Raw genomic sequence first — 27,284 nt, 5'->3', positions numbered from 1 at the left:
AAGTGCCTTGGTAGTGTTTTCCTCTGTATAACTGTTAGGTTCAGTTTTTTTTTTCTTTTTTGGTTCAAGTTAGATTTTATTCCTCTTTTATGTATTTATAGATATAAGCATGGAAATAATTCATTCTTATAAATACATCAGTGTGAATGGAAGAACTTTTTTTCTGTTTTATTTTTACATTTTATTTTTAAAAATTTTGAAATTTAATTTTATTTATTTTTTTTATACAGTAGGATATTATTACTTATCTATTTTATGTATATACATGTATACAGGTCAGTCCCAATCTCCCAACTCATCCCACCACCACCACCCCATGGCTTCCCTACTTTGTGTCCATACGTTTGTTCTCTACCTCTGTGTCTCTATTTCTGCCCTGCAAACCAGTTCATCTGTACCATTTTTCTAGGTTCCACATATAGGCATTAATATACAATATTTGTTTTTTCTCTTTCTGACTTACTTCACTCTGTATGACAGTCTCTAGATCCATCAACTTCTCTACAAATGACCCAGTTTCATTCCTTTTTATGGCTGAGTAATATTCCATTTTATATATGTACCACATCTTTATCCATTCGTCTGTCTGTGGGCATTTAGGTTGCTTCCATTACCTGGCTATTGTAAATAGTGCTGCAATGAACATTGTGGTGAATGTGTCTTTGTGATTTATGGTTTTCCCTGGGTATATGCCCAGAAGTGGGATTGCTGGATCCTATGGTAATTCTCTTTTTAGTTTTTTAAAGGAACCTCCATACTGTTCTCCATAGTGACTGTATCAATTTACATTCCCACCAATAGCGGAAGAGGGTTCCTTTTGTCCACACCCTCCCCAGAATTTGTTGTTTGTAGATTATCTGATGATGCCGATTCTAACAGGTGTGAGGTCTTACCCCATTGTAGTTTTGATTTGCATTTCTCTAATAATTAGTGATGTTGAGCAGCTTTTCATGTGCGTCTTGGCCATCTCTGTGTCTTCTTTGAAGAAACGTCTATTTAGATCTTCTGTCCATTTTTGTATTGGGTTGTTTGTTTTATTAATATTAAGCTGCATGAGCTGTTTATATATATTGGAGATTAAACCTTTGTCCATTGATTCGTTTGTGAACGTTTTCGCCCATTCTGAGGGTTGCCTTTTTCCATTCCCCTTTTTTTTAACAAAGAAACAAAGAAAGCAAAAGAAGCAGAACACTAATGTGCGTGAAATATGCCTCTTGAAACTGTCGTTTTGAAATATGGACGTCTTTTGAATTTTTTGGTCGATATATGACCCCAGGATTTGTTTTCAGGGCAGGTGTCATTTACAGGCCTCTAATGATTTGGAATATCCACGGACCATTAGCACTGGGATTAAAGCTGCTATTGTGTGAAACGGCCACAAGGTGGTAGCAGTTCTCCCTTACCAAATCTGGTTACTAGGGCAGCATAGCCTCAATGGATGTTGCGTTCTAGATTGGAATGTAGAACGGAATGTGCCAGGAGAAAGCCCCTCAAGTGTGTCTCACTACTTCTTGTTCGTGTTTTTAATTTAATTTTTTATCTTTTTATTACAGCAAATTTGAGTACAACGTTTAGCTTGTTGTAGGTGTGTAAGAGGTGGTTCTTTTACACATATACATATGTCTGTTCTTCCTGGGATCCTTTTCCCATGTACGTTATGTCAGAATGTTGAGTAGTCTTCTCTTGCTACTCCGTAGGTCTTTGGTGATTATATACGTCTACTGTGTTTGTATATGTCTGTTAACCCCAATATCATAATGAATTCAATCCTCACACCTTTCCTTTGGTGAACCATAAGTTTGTTTAATGAATCTGTGATTGCCCTTCTCCGTGGAAATATCTGCCCTGGTATCAATTTATAGGTAACACCTATAAGTGATATGATATGATATGTGTCTTTCACTTTTTGACTTACTCCAAGTCACGTGATTACCTCGAGACTCATCTACGGTGTTGCAAATGGCATTGTGTCCTTTTTTTCCTTGGCGAATATTCTGTCTTAGCGAGGTCCATTTTCTGCAATGTGATTCCCTGAGGGCTGAGGATTAGCTGACCTGGGCAGCCTGACCCTGCCGGCAAGCCCTCCCCAGGTGTGCCTGGGTTGAGGTCAATATAAACAGCACTCCAGGCAGCAATCGCCCGTGCAGCTGTGCCTGACTCCATATTCTCTGCCCCGTCAGCAGTCTCGGGGCTGTGCTGGTGGGAGGGTGTGAGGGTCCACGGCTTTGTGGGTGGCCCGGTGTGAGTGGGGCTCTGCTGGACTTTCGGCAGGAGTTGCCAGGCTGCCACCTGTAAAGAAGAGGATGTGTCACCCATAACTTCCACTGGAATATCTCTCCGGGCTGAGGTGAGTAAGGAAAAAAAGGAGTGGGGGCCGGGACAGGAGGGGTTTCTCAGGCAGGGCAATGGAAAGCTTTCAGAAGAGCGCCCGTGGCCAGGACCATCCTGGCTGACCTGCAGGCACCAAGTTGGCCTGCGTGCTGTCGCTGGTGTGGCTCCACGGCCCTTCCTCTAGGCTTTCAAGCCCTTGTACATATTGAGGTGTTTCACCTGGGAAGGGTGGGAACTGTTCAGCAGCATCTGGCATGGGGCTCAGCTCACGTTTTCTCACAGAGGCCTCAGCACGGTCTCCCAGCTTTGCAATAAGGACGCTCCTTGCGTGGGCGGGTGGGGCTGCTGGCTGTATGGGAGATGATTCCCCACCTCTGACCTATTTCAGAATTGTTTACCACTGGAGCAAGTGCCTTGGTAGTGTTTTCCTCTGTATAACTGTTAGGTTCAGTTTTTTTTTTCTTTTTTGGTTCAAGTTAGATTTTATTCCTCTTTTATGTATTTATAGATATAAGCATGGAAATAATTCATTCTTATAAATACATCAGTGTGAATGGAAGAACTTTTTTTCTGTTTTATTTTTACATTTTATTTTTAAAAATTTTGAAATTTAATTTTATTTATTTTTTTATACAGTAGGTTATTATTAGTTATCAATTTTATGCATATACATATATACAGGTCAATCCCAATCTCTCAACTCATTCCACCACCACCACCCCATGGCTTCCCCCACATTGTGTCCATACGTTTGTTCTCTACCTCTGTGTCTCTATTTCTGCCCTGCAAACCAGTTCACCTGTACCATTTTTCTAGGTTCCACATATAGGCATTAATATACAATATTTGTTTTTCTCTTTCTGACTTATTTCACTCTGTATGACAGTCTCTAGATCCATCAACTTCTCTACAAATGACCCAGTTTCATTCCTTTTTAAGGCTGAAATAATATTCCATATTATATATGTACCACATCTTTATCCATTCGTCTGTCTGTGGGCATTTAGGTTGCTTCCATTACCTGGCTATTGTAAATAGTGCTGCAATGAACATTGCGGTGAATGTGTCTCTGTGATTTATGGTTTTCTCTGCATATATGCCCAGAAGTGGGATTGCTGGATCCGATGGTAATTCTCTTTTTAGTTTTTTAAAGGAACCTCCATACTGTTCTCCATAGTGACTGTATCAATTTACATTCCCACCAATAGCGGAAGAGGGTTCCTTTTGTCCACACCCTCCCCAGAATTTGTTGTTTGTAGATTATCTGATGATGCCGATTCTAACAGGTGTGAGGTCTTACCTCATTGTAGTTTTGATTTGCATTTCTCTAATAATTAGTGATGTTGAGCAGCTTTTCATGTGCGTCTTGGCCATCTCTGTGTCATCTTTGAAGAAACGTCTATTTAGATCTTCTGCCCATTTTTGTATTGGGTTGTTTGTTTTATTAATATTAAGCTGCATGAGCTGTTTATATATATTGGAGCTTAAACCTTTGTCCATTGATTCGTTTGTGAACGTTTTCGCCCATTCTGAGGGTTGCCTTTTTCCATTCCCGTTTTTTTAACCAAGAAAGAAAGAAAGCAAAAGAAGCAGAACACTAATGTGCGTGAAATATGCCTCTTGAAACTGTCGTTTAGAAATATGGACGTCTTTTGAATTTTTTGGTCGATATATGACCCCAGGATTTGTTTTCAGGGCAGGTGTCATTTACAGGCCTGTAATGATTTGGAATATCCACTGACCTTTAGCGCTGGGATTAAAGCTGCTGTTGTGTGAAACGGCCACAAGGTGGCAGCAGATCTCCCTTACCAAATCTGGTTACTAGGGCAGGAGAGCCTCAATGGAAGTCGCGTTCTAGATTGTAATGTAGAACGGAATGTGCCAGGAGAAAGCCCCTCAAGTGTGTCTCACTACTTCTTGTTCGTGTTTTTAATTTAATTTTTTATTTTTTATTACAGCAAGTTTGAGTACAACGTTTAGCTTGTTGTAGGTGTGCAAGAGGTGGTTCTTTTACACATATACATATGGCTGTTCTTCCTGGGATCCTTTTCCCATGTACGTTATGACAGAATGTTGAGTAGTCTTCTCTTGGTACTCCGTAGGTCTTTGGTGATTATATACGTCTACTGTGTTTGTATATGTCTGTTAACCGCAATATCGTAATGAATTCAATCCTCACACCTTTCCTTTGGTGAACCATAAGTTTGTTTAATGAATCTGTAATTGCCCTTCTCCTTGGAAATATCTGCCCTGGTATCAATTTATAGGTAACACGTATAAGTGATATGATATGATATGTGTCTTTCACTTTCTAACTTACTCCAAGTCACATGATTACCTCGAGACCCATCTACGGTGCTGCAAATGGCATTGTGTCCTTTTTTTCCTTGGCGAATATTCTGTCTTAGCGAGGTCCATTTTCTGCAATGTGATTCCCTGAGGGCTGAGGATTAGCTGACCTGGACAGCCTGACCCTGCCGGCAAGCCCTCCCCAGGTGTGCCTGGGTTGAGGTCAATATAAACAGCACTCCAGGCAGCAATAGCCCCTGCAGCTGTGCCTGACTCCATATTCTCTGCCCCGTCAGCAGTCTTGGGGCTGTGCTGGTGGGAGGGTGTGAGGGTCCACGGCTTTGTGGGTGGCCCGGTGTGAGTGGGGCTCTGCTGGACTTTCGGCAGGAGTTGCCAGGCTGCCACCTGTAAAGAAGAGGATGTGTCACCCATAACTTGCACTGGAATATCTCTCCGGGCTGAGGTGAGTAAGGAAAAAAAGGAGTGGGGGCCGGGACAGGAGGGGTATCTCAGGCAGGGCAATGAAAAGCTTCCAGAAGAGCGCCCGTGGCCAGGACCATCCTGGCTGACCTGCAGGCACCAAGTTGGCCTGCATGCTGTCGCTGGTGTGGCTCCACGGCCCTTCCTCTAGGCTTTCAAGCCCTTGTACATATTGAGGTGTTTCACCTGGGAAGGGTGGGAACAGTTCAGCAGCATCTGGCCTGGGGCTCAGCTCACGTTTACTCACAGAGGCCTCGGCACGGTCCCCCAGATTTGCAATAAGGACGCTCCTTGCGTGGGCGGGTGGGGCTGCTGTCTGTATGGGAGATGATTCCTCACCTCTGACCAATTTCAGAATTGTTTACCACTGGAGCAAGTGCCGTGGTAGTGTTTTCCTCTGTATAACTGTTAGGTTCAGTTTTTTTTTTTTCTTTTTTGGTTCAAGTTAGATTTTATTCCTCTTTTATGTATTTATAGATATAAGCATGGAAATAATTCATTCTTATAAATACATCAGTGTGAATGGAAGAACTTTTTTTCTGTTTTATTTTTAAAAATATTGAAATTTAATTTTATTTATTTTTTTATACAGTAGGTTATTATTAGTTATCTATTTTATGCATATACATGTATACAGGTCAATCCCAATCTCCCAACTCATTCCACCACCACCACCCCATGGCTTCCCCCACTTTGTGTCCTTACGTTTGTTCTCTACCTCTGTGTCTCTATTTCTGCCCTGCAAACCAGTTCATCTGTACCATTTTTCTAGGCTCCACATATAGGCATTAATATACAATATTTGTTTTTCTCTATCTGACTAACTTCACTCTGTATGACAGTCTCTAGATCCATCAACTTCTCTACAACTGACCCAGTTTCATTCCTTTTTATAGCTGAAGTAATATTCCATATTATATATGTACCACATCTTTATCCATTCGTCTGTCTGTGGGCATTTATGTTGCTTCCATTACCTGGCTATTGAAAATAGTGCTGCAATGAACATTGTGGTGAATGTGTCTCTGTGATTTTTGGTTTTCTCTGGGTATATGCCCAGAAGTGGGATTGCTGGATCCTATGGTAATTCTCCTTTTAGTTTTTTAAAGGAACCTCCATACTGTTCTCCATAGTGACTGTATCAATTTACATTCCCACCAATAGCGGAAGAGGGTTCCTTTTGTCCACACCCTCCCCAGAATTTGTTGTTTGTAGATTATCTGATGATGCCGATTCTAACAGGTGTGAGGTCTTACCTCATTGTAGTTTTGATTTGCATTTCTCTAATAATTAGTGATGTTGAGCAGCTTTTCATGTGCGTCTTGGCCATCTCTGTGTCATCTTTGAAGAAACGTCTATTTAGATCTTCTGACCATTTATGTATTGGGTTGTTTCTTTTATTAATATTAAGCTGCATGAGCTGTTTATATATATTGGAGATTAAACCTTTGTCCATTGATTCGTTTGTGAACGTTTTCGCCCATTCTGAGGGTTGCCTTTATCCATTCCCGTACTTTTAACAAAGAAAGATAGAAAGCAAAAGAAGCAGAACACTAATGTGCGTGAAATATGCCTCTTGAAACTGTCGTTTTCAAACATGGACGTCTTTTGAATTTTTTGGTCGATATATGACCCCAGGATTTGATGTCAGGGCAGGTGTCATTTACAGGCCTGTAATGATTTTGAATATCCACTGATCATTAGCGCTGGGATTAAAGCTGCTGTTGTGTGAAACGGCCACAAGGTGGCAGCAGTTCTCCCTTACCAAATCTGGTTACTAGGGCAGCAGAGCCTCAATGGAAGTCGCGTTCTAGATTGGAATGTAGAATGGAATGTGCCAGGAGAAAGCCCCTCAAGTGTGTCTCACTACTTCTTGTTCGTGTTTTTAATTTAATTTTTTATTTTTTATTACAGCAAGTTTGAGTACAACGTTTAGCTTGTTGTAGGTGTGCAAGAGATGGTTCTTTTACACATATACATATGTCTGTTCTTCCTGGGATCCTTTTCCCATGTACATTATGACAGAATGTTGAGTAGTCTTCTCTTGGTACTCCGTAGGTCTTTGGTGATTATATACGTCTACTGTGTTTGTATATGTCTGTTAACCCCAATATCGTAATGAATTCAATCCTCACACCTTTCCTTTGGTGAACCATAAGTTTGTTTAATGAATCTGTGATTGCCCTTCTCCGTGGAAATATCTGCCCTGGTATCAACTTATAGGTAACACCTATAAGTGATATGATATGATATGTGTCTTTCACTTTCTGACTTACTACAAGTCACGTGATTACCTCGAGCCTCATCTACGGTGCTGCAAATGGCATTGTGTCCTTTTTTCCCTTGGCGAATATTCTGTCTTAGCGAGGTCCATTTTCTGCAATGTGATTCCCTGAGGGCTGAGGATTAGCTGACCTGGACAGCCTGAGCCTGCCGGCAAGCCCGCCCCAGGTGTGCCTGTGTTGAGGTCAATATAAACAGCACTCCAGGCAGCAATAGCCCCTGCAGCTGTGCCTGACTCCATATTCTCTGCCCCGTCAGCAGTCTCGGGGCTGTGCTGGTGGGAGGGTGTGAGGGTCCACGGCTTTGTGGGTGGCCCGGTGTGAGTGGGGCTCTGCTGGACTTTCGGCAGGAGTTGCCAGGCTGCCACCTGTAAACAAGAGGATGTGTCACCCATAACTTCCACTGGAATATCTCTCCGGGCTGAGGTGAGTAAGGAAAAAAAGGAGTGGGGGCCGGGACAGGAGGGGTATCTCAGGCAGGGCAATGGAAAGCTTCCAGAAGAGCGCCCGTGGCCAGGACCATCCTGGCTGACCTGCAGGCACCAAGTTGGCCTGCGTGCTGTCGCTGGTGTGGCTCCACGGCCCTTCCTCTAGGCTTTCAAGCCCTTGTACATATTGAGGTGTTTCACCTGGGAAGGGTGGGAACTGTTCAGCAGCATCTGGCCTGGGGCTCAGCTCACGTTTACTCACAGAGGCCTCGGCACGGTCTCCCAGCTTTGCAATAAGGACGCTCCTTGCGTGGGCGGGCGGGGCTGCTGGCTGTATGGGAGATGATTCCACACCTCTGACCAATTTCAGAATTGTTTACCACTGGAGCAAGTGCCTTGGTAGTGTTTTCCTCTGTATAACGGTTAGGTTCAGTTTTTTTTTTTCTTTTTTGGTTCAAGTTAGATTTTATTCCTCTTTTATGTATTTATAGATATAAGCATGGAAATAATTCATTCTTATAAATACATCAGGGTGAATGGACGAACTTTTTTTCTGTTTTATTTTTACATTTTATTTTTAAAAATTTTGTAATTTAATTTTATTTATTTTTTTATACAGTAGGTTATTATTAGTTATCTATTTTATGCATATACATATATACAGGTCAATCCCAATCTCTCAACTCATTCCACCACCACCACCCCATGGCTTCCCCCACATTGTGTCCACACGTTTGTTCTCTACCTCTGTGTCTCTATTTCTGCCCTGCAAACCAGTTCATCTGTACCATTTTTCTAGGTTCCACATATAGGCATAAATATACAATATTAGTTTTTCTCTTTCTGACTTACTTCACTCTGTATGACAGTCTCTAGATCCATCAACTTCTCTACAAATGACCCAGTTTCATTCCTTTTTATGGCTGAAATAATATTCCATATTATATATGTACCACATCTTTATCCATTCGTCTGTGTGTGGGTATTTAGGTTGCTTCCTTTACCTGGCTATTATAAATAGTGCTGCAATGAACATTGTGGTGAATGTGTCTCTGTGATTTTTGGTTTTCTCTGGGTATATGCCCAGGAGTGGGATTGCTGGATCCTATGGTAATTCTCTTTTTAGTTTTTTAAAGGAACCTCCATACTGTTCTCCATAGTCACTGTATCAATTTACATTCCCACCAATAGCGGAATAGGGTTCCTTTTGTCCACACCCACCCCAGAATTTGTTGTTTGTAGATTATCTGATGATGCCGATTCTAACAGGTGTGAGGTCTTACCTCATTGTAGTTTTGATTTGCATTTCTCTAATAATTAGTGATGTTGAGCAGCTTTACATGTGCATCTTGGCCATCTTTGTGTCTTCTTTAAAGAAACGTCTATTTATATCTTCTGCCCATTTTTGTATTGGGTTGTTTGTTCTATTAATATTAAGCTGCATGTGCTGGTTATATATATTGGAGATTAAACCTTTGTTCATTGATTCTTTTGTGAACGTTTTCGCCCATTCTGAGGGTTGCCTTTTTCCATTCCCGTTCTTTTAACAAAGAAAGAAAGAAAGCAAAAGAAGCAGAACACCAATGTGCGTGAAATATGCCTCTTGAAACTGTCGTTTTGAAATATGGACGTCATTTGAATTTTTTGGTCGATATATGACCCCAGGATTTGTTTTCAGGGCAGGTGTCATTTACAGGCCTGTAATGATTTTGAATATCACTGACCATTAGCGCTGGGATTAAAGCTGCTGTTGTGTGAAACGGCCACAAGGTGGCAGCAGTTCTCCCTTACCAAATCTGGTTACTAGGGCAGCAGAGCCTCAATGGAAGTCGCGTTCTAGATTGTAAAGTAGAACGGAATGTGCCAGGAGAAAGCCCCTCAAGTTTTCTCACTACTTCTTGTTCGTGTTTTTAATTTAATTTTTTATTTTATATTACAGCAAGTTTGAGTACAACGTTTAGCTTGTTGTAGGTGTGCAAGAGGTGGTTCTTTGACACATATACATATGTCTGTTCTTTCTGGGATCCTTTTCCCATGTACGTTATGAAAGAATGTTGAGTAGTCTTCTCTTGGTACTCCGTAGGTCTTTGGTGATTATATACGTCTACTGTGTTTGTATATGTCTGTTAACCCCAATATCGTAATGAATTCAATCCTCACACCTTTCCTTTGGTGAACCATAAGTTTGTTTAATGAATCTGTGATTGCCCTTCTCCGTGGAAATATCTGCCCTGGTATCAATTTATAGGTAACACGTATAAGTGATATGATATGATATGTGTCTTTCACTTTTTGACTTACTCCAAGTCACGTGATTACCTCTAGACTCATCTACGGTGCTGCAAATGGCATTGTGTCCCTTTTTTCCTTGGCGAATATTCTGTCTTAGCGAGGTCCATTTTCTGCATTGTGATTCCCCGAGGGCTGAGGATTAGCTGACCTGGGCAGCCTGACCCTGCCGGCAAGCCCGCCCCAGGTGTGCCTGGGTTGAGGTCAATATAAACAGCACTCCAAGCAGCAATAGCCCCTGCAGCTGTGCCTGACTCCATATTCTCTGCCCCGTCAGCAGTCTCGGGGCTGTGCTGGTGGGAGGGTGTGAGGGTCCACGGCTTTGTGGGTGGCCCGGTGTGAGTGGGGCTCTGCTGGACTTTCGGCAGGAGTTGCCAGGCTGCCACCTGTAAAGAAGAGGATGTGTCACCCATAACTTCCACTGGAATATCTCTCCGGGCTGAGGTGGGTAAGGAAAAAAAGGACTTGGTGCCGGGACAGGAGGGGTATCTCACGCAGAGCAATGGAAAGCTTCCAGAATAGCGCCCGTGGACACGACCATCCTGGCTTAACTGCAGGCACAATGTTGGCCTGCGTGCTCTTGCTGGTGTGGCTCCACGGCCCTTCCTCTAGGCTTTCAAGCCCTTGTACATATTGAGGTGTTTCACCTGGGAAGGGTGGGAACTGTTCAGCAGCATCTGGTCTGGGGCTCAGCTCACGTTTACTCACAGAAGCCTCGGCACGGACTCCCAGCTTTGCAATAAGGACGCTCTTTGCGTGGGTGGGCGGGGCTGCTGGCTGTATGGCAGATGATTCCCCACCTCTGACCAATTTCAGAATTGTTTACCACTGGAGCAAGTGCCTTGGTAGTGTTTTCCTCTGTATAACTGTTACGTTCAGTTTTTTTTGTTCTTTTTTGGTTCAAGTTAGATTTTATTCCTCTTTTATGTATTTATAGATATAAGCATGGAAATAATTCATTCTTATAAATACATCAGGGTGAATGGAAAAACTTTTTTTCTGTTTTATTTTTACATTCTATTTTTAAAAATTTTGAAATTTAATTTTATTTATTTTTTTATACAATAGTTTATTATTATTTATCTATTTTATGCATATACATATATACAGGTCAATCCCAATCTCTCAACTCATTCCACCACCACCACCCCATGGCTTCCCCCACTTTGTATCCTTACGTTTGTTCTCTACCTCTGTGTCTCTATTTCTGCCCTGCAAACCAGTTCATCTGTACCATTTTTCTAGGTTCCACATATAGGCATTAATATACAATATTTGTTTTTCTCTTTCTGACTTACTTCACTCTGTATGACAGTCTCTAGATCCATCAACTTCTCTACAAATGACCCAGTTTCATGCCTTTTTATGGCTGAAGTAATATTCCATTTTATATATGTACCACATCTTTATCCATTCGTCTGTCTGTGGGCATTTAGGTTGCTTCCATTACCTGGCTATTGTAAATAGTGCTGCAATGAACATTGTGGTGAATGTGTCTTTGTGATTTATGGTTTTCTCTGGGTATATGCCCAGAAGTGGGATTGCTGGATCCTATGGTAATTCTCTTTTTAGTTTTTAAAGGAACCTCCATACTGTTCTCCATAGTGACTGTATCAATTTACATTCCCTCCAATAGCAGAAGAGGGTTCCTTTTGTCCACACCCTCCCCAGAATTTGTTGTTTGTAGATTATCTGATGATGCCGATTCTACCAGGTGTGAGGTCTTACCTCATTGTAGTTTTGATTTGCATTTCTCTAATAATTAGTGATGTTGAGCAGCTTTTCATGTGCGTCTTGGCCATCTCTGTGTCTTCTTTGAAGAAACGTCTATTTAGATCTTCTGCCCATTTTTGTATTGGGTTGTTTGTTTTATTAATATTAAGCTGCATGAGCTGTTTATATATATTGGAGATTAAACCTTTGTTCATTGATTCGTTTGTGAACGTTTTCGCCCCTTCTGAGTGTTGCCTTTATCCATTCCCGTTTTTTTAACAAAGAAAGAAAGAAAGCAAAAGAAGCAGAACACTAATGTGCGTGAAATATGCCTCTTGAAACTGTCGTTTTGAAATATGGACGTCTTTTGAAATTTGTGGTCGATATATGACCCCTGGATTTGTTTTCAGGGCAGGTGTCATTTACAGGCCTGTAATGATTTGGAATATCCACTGACCATTAGCGCTGGGATTAAGGCTGCTGTTGTGTGAAACGGCCACAAGGTGGCAGCAGATCTCCCTTACCAAATCTGGTTACTAGGGCAGCAGAGCCTCAATGGAAGTCGCGTTCTAGATTGTAATGTAGAACGGAATGTGCCAGGAGAAAGCCCCTCAAGTGTGTCTCACTACTTCTTGTTCGTGTTTTTACTTTAATTTTTTATTTTTTATTACAGCAAGTTTGAGTACAAAGTTTAGCTTGTTGTAGGTGTGCAAGAGGTGGTTCTTTTACACATATACATATGTCTGTTCTTCCTGGGATCCTTTTCCCATGTACGTTATGACAGAATGTTGAGTAGTCTTCTCTTGGTACTCCGTAGGTCTTTGGTGATTATATACGTCTACTGTGTTTGTATATGTCTGTTAACCCCAATATCGTAATGAATTCAATCCTCACACCTTTCCTTTGGTGAACCATAAGTTTGTTTAATGAATCTGTGATTGCCCTTCTCCGTGGAAATATCTGCCCTGGTATCAACTTATAGGTAACACCTATAAGTGATATGATATGATATGTGTCTTTCACTTTCTGACTTACTCCAAGTCACGTGATTACCTCAAGACCCATCTACGGTGCTGCAAATGGCATTGTGTCCTTTTTTTCCTTGGCGAATATTCTGTCTTAGCGAGGTCCATTTTCTGCAATGTGATTCCCTGAGGGCTGAGGATTAGCTGACATGGACAGCCTGACCCTGCCGGCAAGACCTCCCCAGGTGTGTCTGGGTTGAGGTCAATATAAACAGCACTCCAGGCAGCAATAGCCCCTGCAGCTGTGCCTGACTCCATATTCTCTGCCCCGTCAGCAGTCTCGGGGCTGTGCTGGTGGGAGGGTGTGAGGGTCCACGGCTTTGTGGGTGGCCCGGTGTGAGTGGGGCTCTGCTGGACTTTCGGCAGGAGTTGCCAGGCTGCCACCTGTAAAGAAGAGGATGTGTCACCCATAACTTCCACTGGAATAGCTCTCCGGGCTGAGGTGAGGAAGGAAAAAAAGGAGTGGGGGCCGGGACAGGAGGGGTATCTCAGGCAGGGCAATGGAAAGCTTCCAGAAGAGCGCCCGTGGCCAGGACCATCCTGGCTGACCTGCAGGCACCAAGTTGGCCTGCGTGCTGTCACTGGTGTGGCTCCATGGCCCTTCCTCTAGGCTTTCAAGCCCTTGTACATATTGAGGTGTTTCACCTGGGAAGGGTGGGAACAGTTCAGCAGCATCTGGCCTGGGGCTCAGCTCACGTTTACTCACAGAGGCCTAGGCATGGTCTCCCAGATTTGCAATAAGGACGCTCCTTGCGTGGGCGGGCGGGGCTGCTGGCTGTATGGGAGATGATTCCACACCTCTGACCAATTTCAGAATTGTTTACCACTGGAGCAAGTGCCTTGGTAGTGTTTTCCTCTGTATAACTGTTAGGTTCAGTTTTTTTTTCTTTTTTGGTTCAAGTTAGATTTTATTCCTCTTTTATGTATTTATAGATATAAGCATGGAAATAATTCATTCTTATAAATACATCAGTGTGAATGGAAGAACTTTTTTTCTGTTTTATTTTTACATTTTATTTTTAAAAATTTTGAAAATTATTTTTATTTATTTATTTTTATACAGTAGGTTACTATTAGTTATCTATTTTATGCATATATATGTATACAGGTCAATCCCAATCTCCCAACTCATCCCACCACCACCACACCATGGCTTCCCCCACTTTGTGTCCATACGTTTGTTCTCTACCTCTGTGTCTCTATTTCTGCCCTGCAAACCAGTTCATATGTACCATTTTTCTAGGTTCCACATATAGGCATTAATATACAATATTTGTTTCTCTATTTCTGACTTACTTCACTCTGTATGACAGTCTCTAGATCCATCAACTTCTCTACAAATGACCCAGTTTCATTCCTTTTTATGGCTGAGTAATATTCCATTTTATATATGTACCACTTCTTTATCCATGCGTCTGTCTGTGGGCATTTAGGTTGATTCCATTACCTCGCTATTGTAAATAGTGCTGCAATGAACATTGTGGTGAATGTGTATTTGTGATTTATGGATTTCTCTGGGTATATGCCGAGAAGTGGGATTGCTGGATCCTATGGTAATTCTCTTTTTAGTTTTGAAAGGAACCTCCATAGTGTTCTCCATAGTGACTGTATCAATTTACATTCCCACCAATAGCGGAAGAGGGTTCCTTTTGTCCACACCCTCCCCAGAATTTGTTGTTTGTATATTATCTGATGATGCCGATCCTAACAGGTGTGAGGTCTTACCTCATTGTAGTTTTGATTCGCATTTCTCTAATAATTAGTGATGTTGAGCAGCTTTACATGTGCGTCTTGGCCATCTTTGTGTCTTCTTTAAAGAAACGTCTATTTAGATCTTCTGCCCATTTTTGTATTGGGTTGTTTGTTCTATTAATATTAAGCTTCATGAGCTGTTTATATATATTGGAGATTAAACCTTTGTTCATTGATTCTTTTGTGAACGTTTTCGCCCATTCTGAGGGTTGCCTTTTTCCATTCCCGTTCTTTTAACAAAGAAAGAAAGAAAGCAAAAGAAGCAGAACACTAATGTTCGTGAAATATGCCTCTTGAAACTGTCGTTTTGAAATATGGACGTCTTTGGAATTTTGTGGTCGATATATGACCCCAGGATTTGTTTTCAGGGCAGGTGTCATTTACAGGCCTGTAATGATTTGGAATATCCACTGACCATTAGCGCTGGGATTAAAGCTGCTGTTGTGTGAAAGGGCCACAAGGTGGCAGCAGTTCTCCCTTATCAAATCTGGTTACTAGGGCAGCAGAGCCTCAATGGAAGTCGCGTTCTAGGTTGGAATGTAGAACGGAATGTGCCAGGAGAAAGCCCCTCAAGTGTGTCTCACTACTTCTTCTTCGTGTTTTTAATTTAATTTTTTATTTTTTATTACAGCATGTTTGAGTACAACGTTTAGCTTGTTGTAGGTGTGCAAGAGGTGTTTCTTTTACACATATACATATGTCTGTTCTTCCTGGGATCCTTTTCCCATGTACGTTATGACAGAATGTTGAGTAGTCTTCTCTTGGTACTCCGTAGGTCTTTGGTGATTATATACGTCTACTGTGTTTGTATATGTCTGTTAACCCCAATATCGTAATGAATTCAATCCTCACACCTTTCCTTTGGTGAACCATAAGTTTGTTTAATGAATCTGTGATTGCCCTTCTCCGTGGAAATATCTGCCCTGGTATCAATTTATAGGTAACACGTATAAGTGATATGATATGATATGTGTCTTTCACTTTCTGACTTACTCCAAGTCACGTGATTACCTCGAGACCCATCTACGGTGCTGCAAATGGCATTGTGTCCTTTTTTTCCTTGGCGAATATTCTGTCTTAGCGAGGTCCATTTTCTGCAATGTGACTCCCTGAGGGCTGAGGATTAGCAGACCTGGGCAGCTTGACCCTGCCGGCAAGCCGTCCCCAGGTGTGCCTGGGTTGAGGTCAATATAAACAGCACTCCAGGCAGCAATAGGCCCTGCAGCTCTGCCTGACTCCATATTCTCTGCCCCGTCAGCAGTCTCCGGGCTGTGCTGGTGGGAGGGTGTGAGGGTCCACGGCTTTGTGGGTGGCCCGGTGTGAGTGGGGTTCTGCTGGCCTTTCTGCAGGAGTTGCCATGCTGCCTCCTGTAAAGAAGAGGATGTGTCACCCATACCTTCCGCTGGAATTTCTCTCTGGACAGAGGTGAGGAAGGAAAAATCAGTGGGGGCCAGGACAGGTGGGGTATCTCAGGCAGGACAATGGAAAGATTCCGGAAGAGCGCCCGTGGCCAGGACCACCCTGGCTGGCCTGCAGGCACCAAGTTGGCCTGCGTGCTCTCGCTGGTGTGGCTCCACGGGCCCTCCTCCAGTTTTTCAAGCCCTTGTACATATTCAGGTGTTTTACCTGGGAAGGGTGGGAACAGTTCAGCAGCAGCTGGCCTAGGGCTCTGCACACGTTTATTCAGAGATGCCTCGGCACGGTCCCCCAGCTTTGCAATGAGGACGCTCCTTGTGTGGGGGTGGGTTGCTGGCTGTATGGGAGATGATTCCCCACCTCTGACCAATTTCAGAATTGTTTACCGCTGGAGCAAGTGCCCTGATAGGGATTTCCTCTGTATAACTGGTGGGTTCAGGTTTTTCTTCTTTTATGGTTCAAGTTAGCTTTTGTTCCTCTTTTATGTATTTATAGATATAAGCATGGAAATAATTCATTCCTATAAATACATCTGTGTGAAGGGAAGAACGTTTTTCTGTTTTATTTTTAAATTTTATTTTTTATAATTTTGAAATTTAATTTTATTTACGTTTTTATACACCAGGTTATTATTAGTTATGTATTTTATGCTTATACATGTATACAGGTCAATCTCAATCTCCCAACTCATCCCACCACCACCACCCCATGGCTTCCCACACTTGGTGTCCATACGGTTGTTCTCTACCTGTGTGTCTCTATTTCTTCCCTGCAAACCAGTTCATCTGTACCATTTTTTAGGTTCCACATATATGCATTAATATCAATATTTGTTTTCCTCTTTCTGAATTACTTCATTCTGTATGACAGTCTCTAGATCCATTGATGTCTCTACAAATGACCCAGTTTCATTCCTTTTTATGGCCGAGTAATATTCCATTTGATATATGTACCCCAATTTTATCCGTTCATCTGTCTGTGGGCATTTAGGTTGCTTCCATTACCTGGCTGTTGTAAATAGTGCTGCAATGAACATTGTGGTGAATGTGCCTTTTTGACTTAAGGTTTTCTCTGGGTATATGCCCAGAAGTGGTATTGCTGGATCAGATGGTAATTCTATTTCTAGTTTTTTTTAAGGAAACTCCATAGTGTTCTCCATAATGATTGTATCAATTTACATTCCCACCAATAGTGGAAGAGGGCTCCTTTTGTCCACACCCTCCCCAGAATTTATTGTTTCTAGATTTTCTGATGATGCCGATTCTAACAGGTGTGAGGTGATACGTCATTGTAGTTTTGATTTGCATTTCTCTAATAATTAGTGCTGTTGAGCAGCTTTTCATGTGCGTCTTGGCCATCTCTGTGTCTTCTCTGAAGAAACGTCTCTTTAGATATTCTGCCCATGTTTGTATTGGGTTGTTTGTTTTTTAATATTAAGCTGCATGAGCTGTTTATATATATTGGAGATTAAACCTTTGTCCATTGATTCGTTTGCAACGATTTTCGCCACTTCTGAGGTATGCCTTTTTCCATTCCCGTTTTTTTAACCAAAAAGGAAAGAAACAAAAATAAACAGAACACTAATGTGCGTAAAATATGGCTTTTGAAACGGTCGTTTTGAAATACGGGCGTCCTTTGAATTTTTTGGTCGATATGTGACCCCAGGATTTGTTTTCAGGGCAGGTGTCATTTACCGGCCTGCAATGATTTTGAATATCAACTGACCATTAGCGCTGGGATTAAAGCTCCTGTTGTGTGAAACGGCCACAAGGTGGCAGCAGTTCTCCCTTACCAATTCTGGTTAGTAGGGCAACAGAGCCTCAATGGAAGTCATGTTCTAGATTGGAATTTAGAATGGAACGTGCCAGGTGAAAGCCCCTCAAGTTTGTCTCCCTACTTCTTGTTCGTGTTTTTAATTTAATTTTTATTTTTTATTACAGCAAGTTTGATTACAATGTTTGGCTTGTTGGAGGTGTGGAAGATGTGGTTCTTTTACACATATACAGATGTCTGTTTTTCCTGGGATCCTTTTCCCATGTAGGTTATGACAGAATGTTGAGTAGTCTTTTGCTATTCCGTAGGTCTTTGGTGATTATATATGTCACCTGTGTTTGTATAAGTCTGTTAACCCCGATATCGTAATGAAACCAATCCTCACACCTTTCCATTGGTGAACCATAAGTTTGTTTAATGAATCTGTGATTGCCCTTCTCCGTGGAAATATCTGCCCTGGTATCCATTTTTAGGTAACACCTATAAGTGATATGATATGATATGTGTCTTTCACTTTCTGACTTACTACATGTCACGTGATTACCTCTAGACTCATCTACGGTGCTGCAAATGGCATTGTGTCCTTTTTTTCTTTGCCTTCTATTCTGACTTAGCGAGGTCCATTTTCAACAATGTGATTCCCTGCGGGTTGTGGATTAGCTGACGTGGGCAGCCTTATCCTGCCGGCCGGCCCTCCCCAGGTGTGCCTGGTTGAGGTCAATATAAACAGCGCTCCAGGCAGCAATAGCCCCTGAAGCTGTGCCTGACTCCATATTCTCTGCCCCGTCAGCAGTCTCGGGGCTGTGCTGGTGGGAGGGAGTGAGGGGCCACAGCTTTGTTGGTGGCCCGGTGTGAGTGGGGTTCTGCTTACCGTTCTGCAGGAGTTGCCACGCTGCCTCCTGTAAAGAAGAGGATGTGTCACCCATACCTTCCGCTGGAATTTCTCTCCGGACAGAGTTGAGGAAGGAAAAAAGCAGTGGGGGCCGGGACAGGTGGGGTATCTCAGGCAGGACAATGGAAAGCTTCCGGAAGAGGGCCCGGGGCCAGGACCACCCTGGCTGGCCTGCAAGCACGAAGTTGGCCTGCGTGCTGTCGCTGGTGTGGCTCCACGGCCCTTCCTCTAGTCTTTCAAGCCCTTGTACATATTCAGGTGTTTTACCTGGGAAGGGTGGGAACAGTTCAGCAGCAGCTGGCCTGGGGCTCAGCTCACCTTTATTCAGAGATGCCTCGGCACGGTCCCCCAGCTTTGCAATGAGGACGCTCCTTGTGTGGGGGTGGGTTGCTGGCTGTATGGGAGATGATTCCCCACCTCTGACCAATTTCAGAATTGTTTACCGCTGGAGCAAGTGCCCTGATAACGTTTTCCTCTGTATAACTGGTGGGTTCAGGTTTTTCTTCTTTTATGGTCCAAGTTAGCTTTTATTCCTCTTTTATGTATTTATAGATATAAGCATGGAAATAATTCATTCCTATAAATACATCTGTGTGAAGGGAAGAACGTTTTTCTGTTTTATTTTTAAATTTTATTTTTTATAATTTTGAAATTTAATTTTATTTACGTTTTTATACAGCAGGTTATTATTAGTTATGTATTTTATGCATATACATGTATACAGGTCAATCTCAATCTCCCAACTCATCCCACCACCACCACCCCATGGCTTCCCACACTTGGTGTCCATACGTTTGTTCTCTACCTGTGTGTCTCTATTTCTTCCCTGCGAACCAGTTCATCTGTACCATTTTTTAGGTTCCACATATATGCATTAATATACAATATTTGTTTTCCTCTTTCTGACTTACTTCATTCTGTATGACAGTCTCTAGATCCATCGATGTCTCTACAAATGACCCAGTTTCATTCCTTTTTATGGCCGAGTAATATTCCATTTGATATGTGTACCCCAATTTTATCCATTCATCTGTCTGTGGGCATTTAGGTTGCTTCCATTACCTGGCTATTGTAAATAGTGCTGCAATGAACATTGTGGTGAATGTGCCTTTTTGATTTAAGGTTTTCTCTTGGTATATGCCCAGAAGTGGGATTGCTGGATCAGATGGTAATTCTATTTCTAGTTTTTTTAAGGAAACTCCATAGTGTTCTCCATAGTGACTGTATCAATTTACATTCCCACCAATAGTGGAAGAGGGCTCCTTTTGTCCACACCCTCCCCAGAATTTGTTGTTTCTAGATTTTCTGATGATGCCGATTCTAACAGGTGTGAGTTGATACCTCATTGTAGTTTTGATTTGCATTTCTCTAATAATTAGTGCTGTTGAGCAGCTTTTCATGTGCGTCTTGGCCATCTCTGTGTCTTCTTTAAACAAACGTCTCTTTAGGTCTTCTGCCAATTTTTGTATTGGCTTGGTTTTTTTTTTAATATTAAGCTGCATGAGCTGTTTATATATATTGGACATTAAACTTTTGTCCATTGATTCGTTTGCAACTATTTTCGCCCCTTCTGAGGGATGCCTTTTTCCATTCCCATTTTTTTAACCAAAAAAGAAAGAAACAAAAATAAGCAGAACAATAATGTGCGTAAAATATGGCTTTTGAAATGGTCGTTTTGAAATACGGGCGTCCTTTGTATTTTTTGGTCGATATGTGACCCCAGGATTTGTTTTCAGGGCAGGTGTCATTTACTGGCCTGCAATGATTTTGAATATCAACTGACCATTAGCGCTGGGATTAAAGCTGCTGTTGTGTGAAACGGCCACAAGGTGGCAGCACTTCTCCCTTACCAATTCTGGTTACTAGGGCAACAGAGCCTCAATGGAAGTCATGTTCTAGATTGGAATTTAGAATGGAATGTGCCAGGTGAAAGCCCCTCAAGTTTGTCTCCCTACTTCTTGTTCGTGTTTTTAATTTAATTTTTATTTTTTATTACAGCAAGTTTGATTACAATGTTTGGCTTGTTGGAGGTGTGGAAGATGTGGTTCTTTTACACATATACAGATGTCTGTTTTTCCTGGGATCCTTTTCCCATGTACGTTATGACAGAATGTTGAGTAGTCCTCTCTTTGTATTCCGTAGGTCTTTGGTGATTATATATGTCACCTGTGTTTGTATAAGTCTGTTAACCCCGATATCGTAATGAAACCAATCCTCACACCTTTCCATTGGTGAACCATAAGTTTGTTTAATGAATCTGTGATTGCCCTTCTCCGTGGAAATATCTGCCCTGGTATCCATTTTTAGGTAACACCTATAAGTGATATGATATGATATGTGTCTTTCACTTTCTGACTTACTACATGTCACGTGATTACCTCTAGACTCATCTACGGTGCTGCAAATGGCATTGTGTACTTTTTTTCCTTGCGTTCTATTCTGACTTAGCGAGGTCCATTTTCAACAATGTGATTCCCTGCGCGTTGTGGATTAGCTGACGTGGGCAGCCTTATCCGGCCGGCCAGCCCTCCCCAGGTGTGCCTGGTTGAGGTCAATATAAACAGCGCTCCAGGCAGCAATAGCCCCTGAACCTGTGCCTGACTCCATATTCTCTGCCCCATCAGCAGTCTCGGGGCTGTGCTGGTGGGAGGGAGTGAGGGGCCACAGCTTTGTTGGTGGCCCGGTGTGAGTGGGGTTCTGCTGACCGTTCTGCAGGAGTTGCCAGGCTGCCTTCTGTAAAGAAGAGGATGTGTCACCCATATCTTCCGCTGGAATTTCTCTCCGGACAGAGGTGAGGAAGGAAAAAAGCAGTGGGGGCCGGGACAGGTGGGGTATCTCAGGCAGGACAATGGAAAACTTCCGGAAGAGCGCCCGGGGCCAGGACCACCCTGGCTGGCCTGCAGGCACCAAGTTGGCCTGCGTGCTGTCGCTGGTGTGGCTCCACGGCCCTTCCTCTAGTCTTTCAAGCCCTTGTACATATTCAGGTGTTTTACCTGGGAAGGGTGGGAACAGTTAAGAAGCAGCTGGCCTGGGGCTCAGCTCACCTTTATTCAGAGATGCCTCGGCACGGTCCCCCAGCTTTGCAATGAGGACGCTCCTTGTGTGGGGGTGGGTTGCTGGCTGTATGGGAGATGATTCCCCACCTCTGACCAATTTCAGAATTGTTTACCGCTGGAGCAAGTGCCCTGATAACGTTTTCCTCTGTATAACTGGTGGGTTCAGGTTTTTCTTCTTTTATGGTCCAAGTTAGCTTTTATTCCTCTTTTATGTATTTATAGATATAAGCATGGAAATAATTCATTCCTATAAATACATCTGTGTGAAGGGAAGAACTTTTTTCTGTTTTATTTTTAAATTTTATTTTTTATCATTTTGAAATTTAATTTTATTTACTTTTTTATACAGCAGGTTATTATTAGTTATGTATTTTATGCATATACATGTATACAGGTCAATCTCAATCTCCCAACTCATCCCACCACCACCACCCCATGGCTTCCCACACTTGGTGTCCATACGTTTGTTCTCTACCTGTGTGTCTCTATTTCTTCCCTGCAAACCAGTTCATCTGTACCATTTTTTAGGTTCCACATATATGCATTAATATACAATATTTGTTTTCCTCTTTCTGACTTACTTCATTCTGTATGACAGTCTCTAGATCCATCGATGTCTCTACAAATGACCCAGTTTCATTCCTTTTTATGGCCGAGTAATATTCCATTTGATATGTGTACCCCAATTTTATCCATTCATCTGACTGTGGGCATTTAGGTTGCTTCCATTACCTGGCTATTGTAAATAGTGCTGCAATGAACATTGTGGTGAATGTGCCTTTTTGATTTATGGTTTTCTCTGGGTATATGCCCAGAAGTGGGATTGCTGGATCAGATGGTAATTCTATTTCTAGTTTTTTTAAGGAAACTCCATAGTGTTCTCCATAGTGACTGTATCAATTTACATTCCCACCAATAGTGGAAGAGGGCTCCTTTTGTCCACACCCTCCCCAGAATTTGTTGTTTGAAGATTTTCTGATGATGCCGATTCTAACAGGTGTGAGGTGATACGTCATTGTAGTTTTGATTTGCATTTCTCTAATAATTAGTGCTGTTGAGCAGCTTTTCATGTGCGTCTTGGCCATCTCTGTGTCTTCTTTGAAGAAACGTCTCTTTAGATATTCTGCCCATATTTGTATTGGGTTGTTTGTTTTTTTAATATTAAGCTGCATGAACTGTTTATATATATTGGACATTAAACCTTTGTCCATTGATTCGTTTGCAACTATTTTCGCCCCTTCTGAGGGATGCCTTTTTCCATTCCCGTTTTTTTAACCAAAAAACAAAGAAAGAAAAAGAAGGAGAAAACTAATGTGCGTAATATATGCCTTTTGAAACGGTCGTTTTGAAATATGGACGTCCTTTGAATTTTTTGGTCGATATGTGACCCCAGGATTTGTTTTCAGGGCAGTTGTCATTTACAGGCCTGCAATGATTTTGAATATCAACTGACCATTAGCGCTGGGATTAAAGCTGCTGTTGTGTGAAACGGCCACAAGGTGGCAGCAGTTCTCCCTTACCAATTCTGGTTAGTAGGGCAACAGAGCCTCAATGGAAGTCGTGTTCTAGATTGGAATTTAGAATACAATGTGCCAGGAGAAAGCCCCTCAAGTCTGTCTCCCTACTTCTTGTTCGTGTTTTTAATTTAATTTTTATTTTTTCTTACAGCAAGTTTGATTACAATGTTTGGCTTGTTGGAGGTGTGGAAGATGTGGTTCTTTTACACATATACAGATGTCTGTTTTTCCTGGGATCCTTTTCCCATGTACGTTATGACAGAATGTTGAGTAGTCTTTTGCTATTCCGTAGGTCTTTGGTGATTATATATGTCACCTGTGTTTGTATAATTTTGTTAACCCCAATATCGTAATGAAACCAATCCTCACACCTTTCCATTGGTGAACCATAAGTTTGTTTAATGAATCTGTGATTGCCCTTCTCCGTGGAAATATCTGCCCTGGTATCCATTTTTAGGTAACACCTATAAGTGATATGATATGATATGTGTCTTTCACTTTCTGACTTACTACATGTCACGTGATTACCTCTAGAATCATCTACGGTGCTGCAAATGGCATTGTGTCCTTTTTTTCCTTGCCTTCTATTCTGACTTAGCGAGGTCCATTTTCAACAATGTGATTCCCTGCGGGTTGTGGATTAGCTGACGCGGGCAGCCTTATCCTGCCGGCCGGCCCTCCCCAGGTGTGCCTGGTTGAGGTCAATATAAACAGCGCTCCAGGCAGCAATAGCCCCTGAACCTGTGCCTGACTCCATATTCTCTGCCCCGTCAGCAGTCTCGGGGCTTTGCTGGTGGGAGGGAGTGAGGGGCCACAGCTTTGTTGGTGGCCCGGTGTGAGTGGGGTTCTGCTGACCTTTCTGCAGGAGTTGCCAGGCTGCCTCCTGTAAAGAAGAGGATGTGTCACCCATACCTTCCGCTGGAATTTCTCTCCCGACAGAGGTGAGGAAGGAAAAAAGCAGTGGGGGCCGGGACAGGTGGGGTATCTCAGGCAGGACAATGGAAAGCTTCCGGAAGAGGGCCCGGGGCCAGTACCACCCTGGCTGGCCTGCAGGCACCAAGTTGGCCTGCGTGCTCTCGCTGGTGTGGCTCCACGGGCCTTCCTCCAGTCTTTCAAGCCCTTGTACATATTCAGGTGTTTTACGTGGGAAGGGTGGGAACAGTTCAGCAGCAGCTGGCCTAGGGCTCTGCACACCTTTATTCAGAGATGCCTCGGCACGGTCCCCCAGCTTTGCAATGAGGACGCTCCTTGTGTGGGGGTGGGTTGCTGGCTGTATGGGAGATGATTCCCCACCTCTGACCAATTTCAGAATTGTTTACCGCTGGAGCAAGTTCCCTGATAGGGATTTCCTCTGTATAACTGGTGGGTTTAGGTTTTTCTTTTTTATGGTTCAAGTTAGCTTTTGTTCCTCTTTTATGTATTTATAGATATAAGCATGGAAATAATTAATTCCTATAAATACATCTGTGTGAACGGAAGAACGTTTTTCTGTTTTATTTTTAAATTTTATTTTTTATAATTTTGAAATTTAATTTTATTTACTTTTTTATACAGCAGGTTATTATTAGTTATGTATTTTATGCATATATATGTATACAGGTCAATCTCAATCTCCCAACTCATCCCACCACCACCACCCCATGGCTTCCCACACTTGGTGTCCATACGTTTGTTCTCTACCTGTGTGTCTCTATTTCTTCCCTGCAAACCAGTTCATCTGTACCATTTTTTAGGTTCCACATATATGCATTAATATACAATATTTGTTTTCCTCTTTCTGACTTACTTCATTCTGTATGACAGTATCTAGATCCATCGATGTCTCTACAAATGACCCAGTTTCATTCCTTTTTATGGCCGAGTAATATTCCATTTGATATATGTACCCCATCTTTATCCATTCATCTGTCTGTGGGCATTTAGGTTGCTTCCATTACCTGGCTATTGTAAATAGTGCTGCAATGAACATTGTGTTGAATGTGCCTTTTTGATTTATGGTTTTCTCTGGGTATATGCCCAGAAGTGGGATTGCTGGATCAGATGGTAATTCTATTTCTAGTTTTTTTAAGGAAACTCCATAGTGTTCTCCATAGTAACTGTATCAATTTACGTTCCCACCAATAGTGGAAGAGGGCTCCGTTTGTCCACACCCTCCCCAGAATTTGTTGTTTGAAGATTTTCTGATGATGTCGATTCTAACAGGTGTGAGGTGATACGTCATTGTAGTTTTGATTTGCATTTCTCTAATAATTAGTGCTGTTGAGCAGCTTTTCATGTGCGTCTTGGCCATCTCTGTGTCTTCTTTGAAGAAACGTCTCTTTAGATATTCTGCCCATGTTTGTATTGGGTTGTTTGTTTTTAATATTAAGCTGCATGAGCTGTTTATATATATATTGGAGATTAAACCTTTGTCCATTGATTCGTTTGCAACGATTTTCGCCCCTTCTGAGGGATGCCTTTTTCCATTCCCGTTTTTTTAACAAAAAAGGAAAGAAACAAAAATAAGCAGAACACTAATGTGCGTAAAATATGGCTTTTAAAACTGTCGTTTTGAAATACGGGCGTCCTTTGAATTTTTTGGTCGATATGTGAGCCCACGATTTGTTTTCAGGGCAGGTGTCATTTACCGGCCTGCAATGATTTTGAATATCAACTGACCATTAGCGCTGGGATTAAAGCTGCTGTTGTGTGAAACGGCCACAAGGTGGCAGCAGTTCTCCCTTACCAATTCTGGTTAGTAGGGCAACAGAGCCTCAATGGAAGTCATGTTCTAGATTGGAATTTAGAATGGAATGTGCCAGGTGAAAGCCCCTCAAGTTTGTCTCCCTACTTCTTGTTCGTGTTTTTAATTTAATTTTTATTTTTTATTACAGCAACTTTGATTACAATGTTTGGCTTGTTGGAGGTGTGGAAGATGTGGTTCTTTTACACATATACAGATGTCTGTTTTTCCTGGGATCCTTTTCCCATGTACGTTATGACAGAATGTTGAGTAGTCTTTTGCTATTCCGTAGGTCTTTGGTGATTATATATGTCACCTGTGTTTGTATATGTCTGTTAACCCCGATATCGTAATGAAACCAATCCTCACACCTTTCCATTGGTGAACCATAAGTTTGTTTAATGAATCTGTGATTGCCCTTCTCCGTGGAAATATCTGCCCTGGTATCCATTTTTAGGTAACACCTATAAGTGATATGATATGATATGTGTGTTTCACTTTCTGACTTACTACAAGTCACGTAATTACCTGTAGACTCATCTACGGTGCTGCAAATGGCATTGTGTCCTTTTTTTCCTTGCCTTCTATTCTGACTTAGCGAGGTCCATTTTCAACAATGTGATTCCCTGCGGGTTGTGGATTAGCTGACGTGGGCAGCCTTATCCTGCCGGCCGGCCCTCCCCAGGTGTGCCTGGTTGAGGTCAATATAAACAGCGCTCCAGGCAGCAATAGCCCCTGAAGCTGTGCCTGACTCCATATTCTCTGCCCCGTCAGCAGTCTCGGGGCTGTGCTGGTGGGAGGGAGTGAGGGGCCACAGCTTTGTTGGTGGCCCGGTGTGAGTGGTGTTCTGCTGGCCTTTCTGCAGGAGTTGCCAGGCTGTCTCCTGTAAAGTAGAAGATGTGTCACCCATACCTTCCGCTGGAATTTCCCTCCGGACAGAGGTGAGGAAGGAAAAAAGCAGTGGGGGCCGGGACACGTGGGGTATATCAGGCAGGATAATGGAAAGCTTCCGGAAGAGAACCCGGGGCCAGGACCACCCTGGCTGGCCTGCAGGCACCAAGTTGACCTGTGTGCTGTCGCTGGTGTGGCTCCACGGCCCTTTTTCCAGTCTTTCAAGCCTTTGTAAATATTCAGGTGTTTTACCTGGGAAGTGTGGGAACAGTTCAGCAGCAGCTGGCCTGGGGCTCAGCTCACCTTTATTCAGAGATGCCTCGGCACGGTCCCCCAACTTTGCAATGAGGACGCTCCTTGTGTGGGGGGTGGGTTGCTGGCTGTATGGGAGATGATTCCCCACCTCTGACCAATTTCAGAATTGTTTA

Source organism: Mesoplodon bidens (genome assembly GCF_964165515.1).
Source record: "Mesoplodon bidens genome assembly, contig: HAP1_SCAFFOLD_253, whole genome shotgun sequence".
In the NCBI taxonomy this organism is placed as follows: domain Eukaryota; kingdom Metazoa; phylum Chordata; class Mammalia; order Artiodactyla; family Ziphiidae; genus Mesoplodon; species Mesoplodon bidens.
The sequence above is the reverse complement of the archived record's forward strand: the minus strand, read 5'-3'. Positions refer to the sequence as shown.